The following is a 13,042-nucleotide window of genomic DNA, read 5'->3' as shown; positions in this document are numbered from 1 at the left end:
CCGAGTAGATGTCTGTGTAGCGTCACATGTGCCACGGAACCTTCTAGTAGCTTCTCGACGTGCCCAATGTTCCATCCGTATCCTTACGCTTCTTCCGCCGAATTCTCGAAAGAGCATGCACGTGCTATCCGCCGTGGTACATCTCACGAACGCACGCTAGTGAGGATATCGCTGGGCAACGAAGGGAAGAATCCGTTCGATCAATCACCTCATCTGTATGCGATTAATATCGTTGTATTCCAACACTACGAGGCATTATTTTTAAGAAAATTTACTTCGAATGTTAGTCTATGTATGTAACACCCCTATTTAACGTTTCTAATACTAAAAATTACGATAAAATAATGATAATTCGTCGCGAGATACGACACAATCAAGTTACATCTTTATGTATTTTCATCCACTTCGTTAAAGCATAATCAACTCAAGTGCAAAGTTATTGCAAGTACTTGTCTAGAGGTAGGTGCAATTCCAGGTTAAGCATCCTTCACAGAAAGTTAGGTGACCGCGTATTTTCAGTAGACGATTTTAATTCCATTCCTATTTCTTCCATTTCCACGAGCGTCCACATTATCAATAATTGCTTCGCGTTACAAATTATCTCCTGACCGAGTATCTGTCACGAATAACAGCCATTTCGTGGCCGATCAGTGGCCTCTGACGATCATTTTGTCCAAAATTCTTCCAATCAACTACCGTACCGATTACCTCAATGTTGTTCCTAAACATTCACTTCCGATTCCGATCACTTCCGCGGACAATATCCTGTCTGAATAATAGTTGAAAATAATTCACTACACCAGGGACTTCCATCCAACGGTATCTTCGTGGAGTGCATTCTATAACGAAATGAAATTGGAAGTTCGAAAAATTTCCTCATTTCTAGGGGGAATCCTCTGGCAACGGGAGAAATCAAACTTGGCAAGGAGCAATTCCGGAGTAATAAAAAGTAATATAAGAATATCGAAAAAAATTCCAGAATTTAAGAAAGAATCGTCGGGATACTGAAAAGAGAGCTGCAACGATAAAACAAGCACCATTTGGACAGGTATCAAAAAAGAAATTGCAACGAAGCAAAAAAGAGAAAAAACAAAATTCAAAAGAAAGAAAGAAAAATAAACTTTTACAAGTGAAAATACAATGGATATATTCCAACATGTCATCGAACCAAAACGATTTTTAAGTCCCTGAGATGTCCTAAGTAAAATTCTGCTGGACATGTGTCTAAGATCCAAGACGTAGTTGAACTATAATACGAAAGTTATCAATATGATACCCTTAAATACGAACTTTCGTTTAACAAGAATCGCTTCCCGCAATTTCCTCATTGAATCGTCGCATACTCGCTCGTTAGTCGACCACGCCTTTCTAATGAGCAGAGTTGAACGCGAAGTAGTTCATCCAAGCTACGAGTGAATCGCGTAGACGAGGTCAAAGTTCAATAGAGAGTAATCTGGGTGATTCCAGCGTCAAACCAGCGTACTCTCGAGTACGATTCCTAGCGGCGCGCCGTAGTTGCAGCTGCCTCTCCTGTTCGATTCCCTGGATTTCAAGTAGAATAGTCCATACCGCTGCTTCTGTCTCTATTATTCGGCCACTCGGAGCCACTCGAGATACCTGAGCTGTTCGATGATCCACCGAGGTTGATCTCGATTGCGCCCGAAGAAATATCAAGCGAACAGCCACTTTGGATCCACATTCTGCGATCCGACGAGGTCGAAAACAATGAGGCGGAAAATATTGGATCGCGGTGTTCGCTATGTTTCCACGAGCGTTTTAGCCGCTCCATCGTCCCTCGAAGAATCAGTTGCGCGACAATGATCCTGTTGTAAACCTGTGTGTTTCATCTTGCTCCGCCGTGAAAGTTACTCGAACATCGTAATGCCCCGTTCACACTGAAATTTGCGAATAAGTAGCGAAACGAAACTGTTCGTAGTACAGATATTTTCACAAGCAGCGAATTTTCCAGAGAATGGCGAGCGTTGTTCTTTCAGAGACCGATGCATCGTAGATCGTGCTGCGTTTTAACTCGATAGAACGAAGAAAACCGAAATTAATAATTAATAATCTTCCTAAGGGTACGTACGAAATTGGAGTAAGTGGAGTAACTGGAGCAACGTGCAAAATTCACCGGAAACGTAAGTTTCTGTTCGCGAGTTTCAGTGTGTGTGGACACAATGCTACTTTTGCTCGCAAACAGTGCGCCAACTATTCGTAATTCTGCTCCTGATCGATGCTGGCCAAGACAAACATACGAGATATACCCGAACGAACCAATAGTAATATTCGAAATAGTTCGAAAATAGTTCGAAAAAGAAAAAAGAGAAGAGCTCTACCCGAAGTTTGTTAAAGCGCGCTCATCAGGTCTATGATTAAACGTTATATCCACTGACAACTAAAATATAAAGTCTGTACTGCTAAATCCGACTGTGAAGTTCACGAAGAAGTATATTTACTCGTAGCACAAGGGAATATGGTGGATGATTCAATGTGTTACTTTAAACGACGATGCGGGTGAATACTTGTGATGGCCCAATAAATTTCAAATTGTTCCAAGTACAGAGTACAGAGTAAACCGTCGTTTGCTCAATGCTGCTCGTATTACTAGGTAATGCTTACTGAATGCTCGATACTAACTGTCCTAGAGAGCGTGTTCGTTTATTTATACCGATCAGGGGAGTACCGGAAAGTTTGAACTCGACTCCGGTTGATGGTTGCACGTAGCAGCGATATTATTTTGTCTGGAGTTTGTTTACTTTTAAATCTTGTACATCGAAACGGTGTTAATACTCCGAGGCAAAACAACAACATGAGTCACTCTCGATTCGAATCGTCCTATGACTCATGTACCGCTACAGAAACAACAGGCACTTACGCTTTCCCAAAAATTATTCGAGTTCGCAATAACGCATCTTCGTAAAGCTATAAAATTTTTTATCAAAAATAACGAATTAATCCTTCTGACTATTCTGGTCGTTTCCGGTATTAAACGCCGAGATAGTAGACGTCAGATTAGTAGAACGAATGCTTTCGAGGACGTGTTCTTCGCTGTGTACCCCTCCAACAGCGAGCGTAGGTGGACACAATGAATAATGTCCAAACCTGCGTGGCCCGCAATACAAATTACGTAATTTGATCGGTAGATCTGTGCAAAGGCGATAGCCGTGGTTTAAGTACGGATCCGAGGATAATGCATCGGATCGGACAGGTATAAGGCTGTACGAGGACGTAGCGCGTGAAAGCAGCCTTCGCCATGGCCTACCCATTCTAACAATCAAATCGTTATTTCAACGATGTATTTTACGAGCCGTGTAACTATATGGACTTGGCTCGTTCCGTGAATGATCCTCGTTCGCTACTTACTCGACTTATCAGCGTTACGCAACCGTGTAATAAAACAGCCGCTGTAAACAGTATGGCGAAACGGACGACATTCGATGAATTACAAGACGGATCGAACGGCCAAGGAGAAGCGGCTATTCGTCGATAGTTACGATCAGGATATTGACTGGCGTCTCACGAAACAACAATCGATAGGCATCGCTGGATGCTTTTCGATGACCTATCTCATAACTACTTGTCATCCTTTGGTCTTGGCGAGTGAAAATGTCAGGCGATTTAAAGTTTTTTATGATAATAATTGCTTGGCAATTTAATTCGAAGTTTCTAAACACAGATCGTTATGGAGGATTTACGTTCTACGGATTCAAGGACTTTTTTATCGTCGTAAAGTTTCTTGAAACGCGATGTATGGTCTTCTACGATACCGTGATAATGAAATTTTCTATAATATCGAGTAAGTTTAAAAAATCGAGAGAAAATTGAAGTTCGTAGTTCATAGGGAGAATTTTTTTTCTCGAACTTTTAATTATTTTTTTATTACTTAATATAGATTTTATAATTTTATTTACGCAACATCTCTATAAATAGACTTTGTGAGAAAGAAACGTGTAAAGAATAGCGTGCATATCGACAAGAGACACGAACTGCTATGGCTCTGACAGTTTACGCAACTTTTAGCGAGCCATAAAGAATAGACATCCGGAAAATCGGTCGACCGAATGTTATCCTTTGTCGCGTACGTTCGATCGTCAGCAGATATTGGCCTTTCTCTCGATCGAAGGAATAACCGAATTTTTCAAAGCTTGCCTGCTATTTGTTCGTACTGTCAGCTTTTCGTCAGGTGATAAATACGGATATCGAATGGCGCGAGAAGCACTACAATCCAAGGGCCATTGTGTTTTCACTGAACGCGTCAAGCATCTGTTATTATCCTATCGATGTTCGAAGTTTCATTTTTCGATCGAAGCCTCTGCATCGCAAGAATACAAAGTCGATGTTTGCAACATAAAGAAAAGTATTTCGAGTAAATAGCAGATTCGTTGATCTATGTAAGCATAAGAGAAGTATTTATGTTGCGTATATTTCTTGCACTACGATGAAATATTTGGCGTATTAATCGTGTCTTTGGTCACTTCTGAAAATCAATAAAACTACATATTTCCCGAAATTACAGTTTTGCTCTTAGTTGCTGCCTTGGGACCTTCTCTCTGTTCCAGTTATAAAAAGAGAAATATAATCGTTCGATTTTATTGTAGCTACTTTCCAAGTCAGTTGGAAGTGACGTGAATTCCCTTTCAAGCGTTACATTGTAATTCCACAACGTGTTCTTCTACAGAAGACTGTTTCGTATTCAACGTCCCGTAGAACTTCTGCGAGGGAAAAAAGTAAAATCGTGTTCCGTCTGTGTTATCTACTCCGTGGCAAAGACAATGCAATTTGGATTTCTCGGTAACGCGATTAAAACTGGAAAGCGAACTTCCTGAAAAAAAGAAAAAAGTGATCAGCACAGGGAAAACTCATTATACAATCCGGTTCTCCTTCTCCAGTTTCCAGAACAACTGCGCGTCGTTTGTCTTCATCCTCGGTGGAATGTTTATTTTGTCCCGAAATCTAGCAAACAGCACAAATTCTAAATTTCTAAAAGCTTCGTAATATCTAAAATATTCTGGTAACGTTTGGAACTTGAATAAAATCAGATACGATGATTTGAAAGGATCGATCTCGATGAATGTAAATTGCATTCAAATCTAAATTTTCATTTAGACGTGTAATTAAAAATAAATAGATTAAAAGTAATTAGAAAGAGCCAACTTCAGAAATTACAGGCTAATCCATTATGCAGCAAAATCCTGCGCGAATACAAGAATTTTTAAGCCCCTCGTGGGTGCTTTATTTGAATACCCTTAAACTCGAAACCATCGAACTTTTTGCACGCTGATTACGCATGCCGGATAACTACCTTGACAGAAAGCTTGTCGCTGACAGCTAGCATATTAATGATAAAAATTGTCGTTCGCTGTTATGTGATTCCACCCACTTTCCCAAGAATCGCAAACACGATTCGTTTCCACCGTTGTCGGTAGAATCGTTCGACTCAATCTAGATGCAAACAAGTAATCTTTACCACGGGTTTAAATTAAAATTGAAGACCGCGGAAGAATACAGCGTAAGTACATATACTTTTCTCGACTTCCCGATATCAGCGATATTCTGTGATCAAAGGATTTGATGACAGATGGATTTTAATATAACGTAATTCGCTGTTAGATTCAAAGATAAAAAAGATAGTAAGTTTTATAAAAAGTTGCCGATGAAGGTACAAAGTTTCGTGGTAGTCGAACGAATCGGTTTCCTCGCAAAAGTAAGGAATTTATCGCGTTACTTGTCATGTTCTTCCTGTGTAGTCTTCAACTGCATTTGTTGTTAAATCCATTTTTCCAAACACTAAACTTTCAACGATCCACCACTTGCTGTTAGATTTTCTTACGCTTCTCCCGTGTCATAAATCCGCCCCCTCGTTCTTCGGAGCAACAGTTCTGAACGATAAAGAAAGGGAGGCTGGTTTTTCTCGGCTGAACCTTCTCGAGGATCCTTAACGTCGCGAACGTAAAAACGGAGTCGACGTCGGGTAATTATTTTTAACGGCGATGCTATTTCGGGAATTCACTCTACCCGAGTCGAATGGAAACAGGCGTAGTATTTTTTTTTTTCGCCTCTTTTGTCCCGCTTGTCGCGTGCGAACTGACACAGATAGCGCGGGAAGTCAATGAAGAAAAGGTGAAAAGAAGAATCTACCACTCTGCAAAGTGAAACTATTAGGGCATCTAATAAGAAATACTGTTTTATTTTTTGTCTCTGCAGAGAACGAAGTACATATCTCTCTCTCTCTCTCTCTGGACTGACATCGTCTTTTATTTTCTACTGAGCTACAGCTTCTATTAAACTTGAAGCACAGTTGCCATTGTGGCGCGATATTACTTTTTATTCATTAAGGCAAATCAAGCTAAGATCGAGATCTTATTCTTAGTAAACTACTCGTTGATTCCTAAAAAAAATTTCTCTAATTTCCATCGTATTTCCGCTTCGTGACTTCTCTTAATCTGCCACTATTTTTCAATCTTCTCTAGTTAAGAAGTTGCTCGGTCTGATCTCCTAGAACTCTACAGCAAAAACATTCGACTCGGCTTTTCATTCAGCCAAGAGCGACAAGAACGGAAAAACGAACAGCAATATGGTAATGGCGTCGTCTAATGTCACGGATGTAATCATCCGAAAAGCATGAGCGGCCGAGAATAGCGAGTACGACTGATGACTCAACGATGCTGAAGATGGCGACGATGATCATAAGGTCGTCTCGTAAATTTCGCTTTGAAAATTAAAGCGTACTGGCTTAATTCCTCCACGCTATCCTCGATCTCTTCTGTCTATCTCAAACCGTTACTGGTTTCCCTTAATCTCTCCCTGTTTATACGAGCGTCTACGTGACGGAGAACAACTTAAGAGAGATTCCAGCGGATCGCGAGTGAGCCGAGACCTTCACGCTTACGAAACTTGCCGCGAAATCCCTTGTATCTCGTCTATCGACTGTGGAAAGTTAGAAGTTAGAACGTGGGCAGCCAGCGCGTAGGTGTAACGTGTGTTATTCGGGGACAGTGGCTGAGGTGAATTACCTTTTCGAGTGTTTTAAAGGAGAAGAGAGTCGTTGAATAAGGATAAGTATGCTTCTGATAAGTACCCTAGACCGTTGTTAGTTGTTTCAATACTTTTATGGTACATTCATGATGATTTCTACGGAACATTATGCGTTGTTTGTATTCGCTTGTTCAATATTGCGAATAATTGAGCGTCGAGTAATATATTCGAGATTAAATGTGCGAGAGCTAAAGAGGAGCTAAAATAAGATCATTAATATGTTAACGACAGTAGAGTACTTTATGCTTCATTCATATTTATGTTTTGACCAGCTACTAACACAAACGATGCTCGGATATAAAAATTCACAGACTTCGCTATCCTTTGAAAGCTCCAGGTTTTCCGTTCTTTTCAAGAATCTGCTCTTTACCGCAGCGCAAATTCGACATCAAAAACTTGGAAACATACGACGAAATATTATTTCGTCGACTGACAAACAAGATGCGCTAGCGGATAATACAGTTATCCTCGTACTTCGTTCTAGGTCAGTCAATCTTCTGCGAAACCGGCGAGATCGCCGAGTAATCCCTCAACATCGCGTCTCATTGGACCTCGCATTTTTCTTCGACTCGCTCAAATCTCTAAATTCACGACCTACTCACGGAAACGGAGTTCTCGGATGATAAACCAACCGCGTTATCTTTCGTCACAAAGCCCGATCCATCGCTTTATTCGGTGTCGCGATCAGTTCGACGAGTCACCGATATTTTTTCCAGTTAACAGCAAGTTCACGAGGCCAAGGCAGCTCGTCGAGAAGAATACGGAAGCGACAGGGTGACCCTCTACGATGCACGATGATTTATTAATGGCGCGAAGGGACACGGGTGCGGTGAGCCGAGGCTGGCAACGATATTTTCCGAATAAATATGAGCAACATCGAGAGGGATGGAAAGTTAAAAGTACGCGGTGAATAATAAAACGATATTTAAGACCGTTCTTCGCCCGTTTCCTTAAGAAGGGTCTTTCGTTGTATACAAAGGCCGAACTTGCAAAGAAGAATCTAAGAAAGTGGGTTTTTTACCAGACGAAGTTTATTAATTTTACGTATAATGTTAAGCACAGAGCGTTCGTTTATTATCCGTTAACGGTACATCAAGTTTTTGAAATTTCATAAAATTGTGGGAAGAAATAACAAGGAAGAAGAAATGTTCATCGAACTTGATAATGTCGATCGATCGATCGGAGAAGATTGCAAACGAGATATCGTATTAACGCGGCGTCAGCTTATAACGAGTTAATGGTGATAAATATACGTCAAAACTCTTCGTACAAGCTTGGCTCGTTTTTTAACCCTTTCATCTTTTTACGCTTTGGTTTGCCTCACGCAAATAAAAGTATACTCGCGACCATCACTCAGCCACGTCAACACGCGACAGAGGATCCAACATAAGAATCCTTTTAAAAACTCTTCTCATACTGCACGTTCCTTGAACCTTCATGAACCATTACCATAAAATAACATGCAACACATTTCTACATAAATTTCCCACATCTTTATCGTACGTGACTTCTTCCGTTCGTGTTAGATAGAAGAAAATTATTCTCTCGGAATAGCAAAATAACGAACCGCCGAGGAGGTACGAACGAAAACCTGGTCTAAGAAGAGCAAAATAATACAAAGGTTGCAGAAAGGTGGAAACACATTTCGTCGAGAGATAAAAAAAGAAAAAGAAGATAAAATGGCTTGATGAAAATGCCGGCATTGCGGAGCGATTATTAAAAAATTTCCAAGTTTTTTCTGTAGACGGGGAACGCAATAACGGTATCCGACATTATTCTCCGTTACGATATCGAGCCGACTGTTACGATCGAAGGGAGGAAAATAAAGGAAGAAATATCGCGAGCTGAATGAGATGCGCTTGGACTTCGTTTTCTACTCGTCGCGTCGTCTGGTTTCCCTTGATCGATGACGGCGTCCGCTTTCAAACACACCCACTGCCGACGTTTCTTTATCTAGAAGGAACTCCTCAAAGTTTGTTACCTCCCAAGCAGACGTTCTATCTTGTCCCTCGCCACTGGCAATATACTGCAAAGATGCAACATGAGATGTAATTTCGACGTGTTCGCCTTCCAGGCAAAGAATCTTGAATATTTTATTCTTCAGGATGCAAACGGGGTTGATGGATGATTGCTTCGATGAATCATGCTGATAAATTTATTTGTACGATATTCTTCTTGGAAGTTAATGTATAGAAACGACTGTGATTTGTAAATTTTCTATTTGATATGTAATTTTTCAGTAAAGAGCCGAAGCTCTTGAATAGAATCGTTATGGTTCGCAAATCTTTTATAGCGAGTAATTTGAAGAAGATGGAGATCGTTCGACTCGTTCGGAATCGATGACCTATCGTATACGTTCATATCGTTTCTCATCCATGCCATGGACGTTAGGTCAAGAAATTCGCGTTATCGTTATCAATCAGGAAAATAAAATAGCGTAAAAGTATGGCAGAAAACATTACGTTATATTATTACAAAGTATTATATGTTCCTATATAAAGGAAGAATCAATTTGATGAACAATTCACGACCGGAACCCACATCGGAACTTCGAAATCGTTCTTGAAAATTGGTTTCTAATTAGAGACCCGTATCGAACGAACCGAGCAAGACAGTCGTATAATATTTCTCTGTTTGGAATTTTTATAGACATCGTTCAGACGAATACGCTAAAATCTTGGAAACGCAAACGCAGCAATCAGAGGACAACGCTACGTAAAACGAACAACATTACACCTTTGAATATCCTGTACCTGAGGCGAGTGCCTGCTAGGGTCTCGTTGGAGTAAATTTCGTCGAAACTTTGCCGCCGAAACAAACTGCAAAGGAGAAATTCCGCAAAGAGATTTTAATTTACCGTTTTATTGCGAAACCAGGCGAGCTTTAACCCGCCAGTTGCACAAAGAATGCTAGTTTGTTTTAATGACGAGGCAGCGTGCAGTAGTCCTCGAAGACTGCTCGTAGCTTTCGAGATAAGTTTACTCGGGAGAAGCACGGCGAAGAAATTGAAACTCGTGCAAATATCACTTCACCCCGATTAAAAATGTGACGACGAATGCAAGAATTAAATTACGTGGTAGAAAAGAAAATTTGCGCGAGATACATAGTCTCGAGTACATAAAGCAATTATTTTTGTAATTTTCTCTGGCAGCGTGGCGCTCCACGGTACCTTTAACCTCGCGAGACGAGCAAGACGCTTCTGTCGGTTTATCTCGCAACGCTTTGTCCTCATACCCTCGGGATATCTATCTTATCAGACCGTCCTTTGTTTCAGTCGCTCTACTCTCGTCTCGGACAAAACCCGAAATTTGTAGGACTAGAGGATGAGAAAGGGCCGCTTAGGCCTGTTCGAAAAGCCTAGGCTCTACTTCACGTCAGAGACGAGCGAGCTAACCTTCGTCAAGCGTCCCTCTCGTGTCCGGCAAATTTTCCCAAGTGTCTGCTGCGCGTCATTGTTTCTTTTACATCGAGTGACATTTTCCACGCGACCAAATCAACGCGAAATTCGATACAAACCGTCGGGCATAATTCTTTATTCGCAATCCTGGTAATAAGTGCAATCGATTTCCAAGTCTTTTCATACTCGACGTATTGGCTAATAAAAATGCAGTGAGTTACAAGTGCACGTGCCAGGAACTCTCCTACGTGTAATTTCTCCATGCTGCTTTCATATCGATAGACCACACTTTGACATTCTTCCTCGACGATATTATCGACGCATCCCAACCCACGATCATCGAACAAACTAGAATCTCGAGGACCCTTTTCACTTAGAAATTTCTTTAGTCAACGACGCAATTAACTATTACCATTACTATATACCATTTACGCGGAGGTTCAATCGCTAATCGAGGTAATTTTCTGGCGTTGTCGTCGATTATCTCGCGGTAGGATCCCTGTCTTCCATTTCTCCCTGGAGTCACGATCAGTACACCATGGTAGAAAATGCGCACGCTGGCTTTATTGTCAGCATGCGCCGGTACAGCAGCACTTTCAGATAACAGAGTTTCCAGGAGGTCGTTGCCGGCGGCGTCACGTAGCCGTACCACCATTGTAAGAAAAGTACTTTGCTCGTCCATGTACGAAAATAACGCTACCCGTGCTGGAGAAACGGAACGGTGGTGACCCAGAGCGGCTGGCTTGTCGTGAATCCACGACACAGAAAATTATGTATCCGCCGGAAGAACAGAGAACGTCTGGTCCTTTGAGTGGAGGCAACGATGTCTCGTGGAATCGTGTTGGAACGATTAAACATGCCTGCCTCTATCCTGTTTCTACAAATTTGTCAGTTCCACTCCGTCAGGGAAAACTTCGACAAAGGCATAATTGATATTTCGTTTCGCTTATTACTAGTTCGTAAAATCACAGGATCATATTCGTATAGAAAAAATATTTTCGTGAACTAGAAGAATGCGTATAAACGATAAATTGAACGAGGCAACAGATATTTTTCCAGCGCGAAGACGATTATAAGAGAAGTTTATCTTGGAACAAAGGAAATAACGAGTACTGTGTGACACAAATCGTTTGAGAGATGAAATTCGCGATTAATAGAGAAAGAAAGAATGGAGAAATCAAGTTTGAGTATACTCGGACGAAGGTCATTTCAAATGTGCTTTGCTGCCCATATTTGCTTTCCTGCCACTATCGTTTGTCCGACCCTTTTTCCAACCCCCACGTTTCATTTCTCGCTTCTTTATGTCCGATTGGAGACAAATATGGTGGGAAGAACGAGAAGGAGAAGTACCATAGCGGAAGCTATAAAGCAGCAAGGAAGTAGGATGCTCTACTTACGTAAAATCTGGCCGAACTAACGACGACCAATACTACTGCAGCCTGGAAATAATTTATTCTTCGTTTCCATTTGGTATCCGTGTACGTAGCTCGTTCGAATATTCATCAAATCGACTTTTCATCAGCTCTTTGTCCGAAAGTCTGGCAGTAAGGGCAAGCTTGCGATCCACGAGGAGCATTGTAGAATTCGTAGGCGGTTTGTAAAAGATTCTGCATCTCGCTTCAACATTTCAGTTTGCAATTAAACGAGTACTACACTTTTTCTTTTCGTACTTTTTATCTTCGTAGGTTTTGCATCTTTTCCACGCACGACTAACGTGATTTTAAGAGATCTGCGGACAGATGTGCACGCAGGGATTGACACTTGGCGAAATTAATTCCGTCAGTTGGTGAAGCGACAACCGGAATACAAATCGAGTCTCTCTTCCGCCCCTCTGTAATCCCATAGGTTTCGAAAGATGCCGAAGAACAGTTTAATCTCGAGCGACATTTCCTGGAGGATTGGCGTGAGACATCGATATTCGTTTCGTGCAAACGATTCCTGCAGTTCAGATTGGTACGTTCGACGGTAAAAGTACGGGAGTGCAAAGCGAAACGTACAACAATTATTCAATGCACGTTGCAGAAAGTTAACGAATTTGTTATCGACGAAAAACGTGACATCGGATTTAGAACGTGTGGTATCGTGTTATATCTCTGTCGATTCCCTTCACAGAAATTCTACCGAATACTCTGACCAATTCGTGTAGGTGTCGATAGATTGGCAAGGGATTTCGAGGAAAGTTTTCCATAGAATTTTGTCTACTTCCTCCGCGAATACAAAACATACGAGTAAAAGCCATCGTCGATCGTGATAAATATACGCGCGAAAGAGGGTGGAATCGGAGATACATCGCATTTAATATCTGTCAAGAGACGTCAAACGCAGGCAAACAGCACCGAAACCTTTCGCCTCGAGGAACGCGTTCAAGGCAGCAAATCACCGAGCAAATGGAAGATTTTCACGGGTGACGATGACAGTCACAAGGCGGCCACTGCTAACTGCGTGGCCAGGCATATCGACATCAACAGGTCCTTTCTGGGTGTGGCCAATGGAAACGCAAGACCGAAGGCCAAAGTCGTAGGTGGAATTAGTCGATGGTCAGCCGATAAAGCCAGGCGTGTTCGCACTTTGATGCGGCGCTGACCGACTTTACGCCACGTTTCACCGCGG

The 13,042-nt window shown here is 41.6% G+C and overlaps 1 protein-coding gene across 1 annotated transcript in view; it reads left to right on the top strand.

Moving 5' to 3' along the window:
- LOC100747436 (somatostatin receptor type 2-like) overlaps positions 1 to 13,042 on the top strand; it is a 73,850-nt gene that overhangs the window by 15,996 nt on the left and 44,812 nt on the right. The gene's annotated exons all lie outside the window — the stretch shown is intronic.

Source organism: Bombus impatiens, unplaced genomic scaffold, assembly GCF_000188095.3.
Source record: "Bombus impatiens unplaced genomic scaffold, BIMP_2.2 scf_0113, whole genome shotgun sequence".
Classification (NCBI taxonomy): Eukaryota; Metazoa; Arthropoda; class Insecta; order Hymenoptera; family Apidae; genus Bombus; species Bombus impatiens.
Note: the sequence above shows the minus strand (reverse complement) of the source record. Positions and strands in the feature narration are given on the sequence as shown.